The sequence below is a fragment of the Penaeus japonicus genome, unplaced genomic scaffold (genome assembly GCF_977035675.1).
Source record: "Penaeus japonicus unplaced genomic scaffold, GWHDUDI00000001_assembly GWHDUDI00000033, whole genome shotgun sequence".
Taxonomy (NCBI): Eukaryota; Metazoa; Arthropoda; class Malacostraca; order Decapoda; family Penaeidae; genus Penaeus; species Penaeus japonicus.
In genome coordinates, this window is record NW_028234435.1 from 10,453,934 (window position 1) to 10,458,933 (window position 5,000).

General features: G+C 35.1%; 1 pseudogene across 1 annotated transcript in view; it reads left to right on the forward strand.

The window, feature by feature from the left end:
• LOC122259195 (uncharacterized) overlaps nt 1–5,000 on the forward strand; it is a 22,925-nt pseudogene that overhangs the window by 17,102 nt on the left and 823 nt on the right. The window contains exon 4 of the transcript XR_015190434.1: nt 4,975–5,000. This exon is cut by the window's right edge and continues 823 nt beyond it. The product of XR_015190434.1 is annotated as an uncharacterized LOC122259195 (transcript). The remainder of the gene's footprint in view (nt 1–4,974) is intronic.

A 5,000-nucleotide genomic window follows, 5' to 3' on the forward strand; every position in this document is an offset into this window, starting at 1 on the left:
ATTTTTTAGTTGAGAAGTCTGAAGTCTGTCTGTATGACGAGAAGTTTTTGCAGACCAAAAGATGGAAAGGAATAAATGTTCTTTGTGTAAAATGAAACATTGGTCAGGTATAGACGATGTGGGTTGTCTAGATTGAATTACGTTTCTCCAGAAATACGAAGACTCAGAAAGATCCGAGAAGAGCCCCTGTCCTTTTCTAAGATTATCGCCTGAAATACAAGAACTAATTCAATACCTCTGTGATAGGGAGGTTCTTCTTCCAGATCCAGGAATTTCTTGGGAACATGTGAAGAAATAGTCGTGAGCATCCTTAACTCTGGAGACACAAGTAGGCAAGCAATATACATGCCAAACCATCTTGAAGGATACAGGCTGTCTGAGGAGCTTTTAGGTTGTCTGATGCAAAGCTTGATTGACGTTAGACAGAAAGCAAGTAAATTCTTTTTACAGTTCTCTATTAGGTACTGAAGTTGAACTTCAAAGTATACAAACAATAGATGAACCGTATATTCTTATTAATTAGTTGGAATCCATATGAGGAGCTTATAGTCTGCTTGCAGATTTTGAAGCTTCTGTGTGGCAATACTGACCAGTTTGTGCACATTTCTAGGTTTAGGTAAATCGGTATCCTCACCAGAAGGTTTTGATGTTGTTCAGAGTAATTGGTTTGTAAATTCTTAGTGTGAGAAGTTTTGGGGCAAAAACATGTATTATTCTTAATGTTAAGAATTTAAATATGACTTTCTATACAGGCTTCTGGAAGTATTGTTGAATTACTGGAAAATAGGAAAAACTATATGATGACTAACAGTAAATCATAATTCTTGCTAGTTTATGAATTTATATGCTAAGGCTTAAAAAAAATCAATATTAATGAGAGTAGAGCACTTGATAAAACCTATTTAAGATTTTTACATAAACCAAAAATAACAAGAGATTTTATATAGGTTGCAGAAAATGACAGACTATAAGCAAGAAAGAAATTATTTGAATAGTTTGTATATGAAAGAATGAAGAGACTTTCAGTAAAAAATACCAAAGAAAAAAATACACACATATATATATATATATATATATATATATATATATTATATATATATATATATATATATATATATATATTATATATATATATATATATATATATATATATATATATGAATTTACAAAGTAAAACTAGAACTTGGGGAAAAAAAGAAAAGGAAGAAGTGAAGCACTTCTTTTTGTAGTCATGCGGGTGACATGTTGGATGCGGGTGATATGAATATGCTAATGATAATAAATTGTACCACAGGCCTAGGGCGCATGAATGTGCTGAGGGGCTAAATCTTTGTTTTTTACCTATCAGAGTGTTTTTTATTATTGCTTTTTTACAATCATGCTAAGAATAATTATATTTAGTAACAGATGATGGAAATGACCATTACAATTACTATAATTACCATAATATAGATTTGGTTTAACCTGCTGACAATGGGCGACATGCTATCATGTCATTAGTTGGCAGTACTTGCCACTGAGGACACTAAAGTATGTCATGGTTTTTTTTTATGGCTTGTACACCGGCTGATTGTGTGCATAGTGGGTGGCCATGGCCTAAGCGGGCAAATAGCCCAAGACATCAGGCCTACGCATTTAAAATGTTGAGACCAGGCGGAGCCAAAACAGCCCTGGCGTTATGGAGTTAGAATCTCAAACATAGATGGCACTACTCTCGCCTGGCACCAGCAGAAAAAAAGCCTTTAATGGCACCCATCCATAGTCTCTACTGAGCACGAACTTTAGAGAGTGATGACATGCAGCAAGAGGCCAAACCCTGGCTCTATAGTACCAGTGGTGCAGGATTTGGAGATAGAATGAGAAAAGAAAGGTGACCCAGACTATGTGAAGAGGCCAGTATAGCTGGTTTGTGCTGTGGCACTGGCAGCTGTATGAACAGGTCTCTTTCTTCTTCTACACCATGTATGTTTTTTCTGTTCGAGATTGTTATTTCTTTTATATTTGTTTATAAAATTAAATAGATATGTGCTCTCACAAAATTATGCATAAAACATAGTGAGCAAATATGGTCTCTATACTACAATATTAGCTGATTACAAAGTAGTAAAACACAAAATGGTATAATAAAACAAAAAAAAATCACAATGAGTGAACGAAAGAGAGTGAGGAAGCCCTAGATTTTTCATGTCATGCTCCATCCCTCTGAAATAAAACCTGGCTGGTGTGCAGTGGAGGTTTTAACCCATTGGTCGCGGTATTAAAAAAAGGTCTGTGCAGTAGGATAGCTGTTTTACATGTCTGGCATGGTGCCATCCGCGTCTATCACCGACTCTGCCTTTGCACCAAATCATGCCATCCGCTGCTAATGGGTTAATAGTACCCAATTTGGGTTCAACCTCAAAAATCAGTGCCCCATATCCCATGGGTTAAAATTTTGAAGAAGAAAAAAAAAAGGTGAATTTTCATACCATGCCATCTTTTGAAGTATTTTGTTTAAGTACCAAGAGAATTCAAGCTTTCACTATATATCAGATATGTAACAGGCCAGACCGTAAGTTGGACAGTTCATGGAAGCTTTTCTCACAGGTAAAGCAGTGGAGAGGGAATAGTAAGCGTGGTTGCTTTTCTCTATGCTGCCACTCTGAAAACTTAAAAAAGTACCTAAGAAACAATTATATGAATGTATGAAAATGAATAGTCCATAATATGGAAGTGACTGAAAATTATGATAAAGGAATGATAAGTAATTAAAAAAAAAGAAAAGAAATTTGTACAACTGTAAAAGAAAATTTCTGGGACTGACAAATATTACATTCAAATATACTAGTTCAAACTAATCTTCTAGGAATGCAGTGTATGCAAGGCTGAAGTAACAAGGGCCATTATTATCTGCTTTTAGTCAAACTACACCATTTCATAATTTTAATCTATTTTACAAAACATGGGTACTTTGTATTGTGCTTATAGTATTTAGGTAGCCTTTAGATACTGTGTTGTATTTTGTGGACCAGTGTTAATGATTATGTAGACAATATTTTTTGGTGACTTGTTGTGAATATGGTTTATGCTTAATTTGGATTTATTTTGTTATTGTATTTATATCCCATACCTACAATAGCAAGTATCCTGTGCTTAGACTTTGATGTAAATGTATGACTCAGTTGCTCTTTTAGTGCATGTAGATGAATTTGAAAAGATTAGTCTTTTTCAGTTAGACTTTAGAAAAAAAAAAAAAATTGTAATAGTTCACTTGGTTTGAGATGAGTCTAGAAAAATTTAGATAAGAAAAAATTTATAGGAGTATAGACTTATTGATGGTACTAATAGATTGATACTGGAAAATTTATTTCTTATTGTGTTATGATAGGAGCAATTTCTTGATACAAATATCACAAACAAAATTCCATAGTCCAGTAACTACAAAAAAAAAAATGACACAAAAAAAATATTAAGCAAATTTTAGATAAACATTTCTGCATATTTATCTTTAATATTTATTATTTATCTATTTTGTGGCTGCCCAGATCAAGTGCCTGGCAGTTCCATAACTTTGAGACTGAAGAATAGTACAGTCTGAAATGCTTCAGACTGTATTCTTTCATTTCCGCCTTGGTAGTTTCATTTTTCCAATTCCATTTGTATTGCCTTTTAGTAAGTATGTAAGAGTTGTCAGTTAACCCATTCCCGCCGGCACTGTTCCGTCTTTGCATGGCTGCAATGCCGGGGCTCTCGAACGCATAGGCCTAAATCTATTATACGATTGACGCCACATGCCGGCACCCGGCGCTATGCATATTACATAATCGCCGTCTGTGGCCGGCGACCGGCGGTATCAGGTTAATTGTAAGGTGGAAAAAACTTTCTTACATAACTGTCTAAGACACATCACAATTTGGTATCCACCAAAGGACTAATTAACAAAGAATCCATATTGAAGGAAAAGGTAACAAGAAAACCATTAGAACTGAAAGCAGGATTACTTAGTAGGTCTGCAACACTTGCATGTGAGAGTAGTTCAAAATTTTCATAAGGATGAAATATGCCCATGAAGATCGAAGGGATGAAGTTTGCCCATAAATATGCTTCTTGGCCAGAGGTATAGTAGTTAGAGCTTTTTCAATGATCAGAGCTATGGTAAGATGAAGCAAAATGATAAGGCAGAGATAATTAGGCCAGAATGCTCAGTTCCTGAATTCATTGGTGAGAGCTTGTTTAACCCGTTGCCGACTGGGCTGCAAACGGTCGAAATGCAGGGATATTTCAAACGCGTAAGCCTAACGCCTAGGGCTATTTTCCCGCTGTTGCTGTATCCAAGCATTACGCGCCTGATCATACCCTGTGTGCCGGCCAAGAGGATAGCCATGACAAAATATCTCGTCCCCAGTGGCTGGTCCTGCTACCACTCGACGTGATATCTTGTCACCCTGTGCTAACGGGTTAAGAAAGGAAGTGGAAGGAAGATCAGGCAGTCTTGAAAGTCAGACAACCCTAAATTCCAAATAAAGCATTCTGAATGACAAAAATCGAGATGTGGTCAAAAGACTCACCTGACCATGAGTTGATTGAGAATAAGAGTGGCAGCACAGGGAATTATGACCAAGTTCATAAAATATGATGTATTGTAAAGGAAATTAACAAGTTGATATACTAATATTCAACATGTAAATAGTAAGTCTGGTTGTATCATATAATAATTTTTTGTGTCATTTTTTTCTGTGGTTGCTAGTATTTTCCTCCGGGCTTTTTATTTCGGTTTAGCATTTTTAAAACAACTTCAATGCCTTTTTGGAATAAGAATCGCAATACAGAATTAGTTCGCTGAGTCACATCAAATAAATTTAATTCAAGGTTACCTGTTCTACATCTATTAAATTGTGACTTTTAATGCAAATATGATAACTAAATGAAAGCAGTACTTATTGAGAATTATTTCTATGCTATTTCTTTATAATTAATATTACTTATCCTTTGCAGGAATAACATCATCATTGACTTTTTTG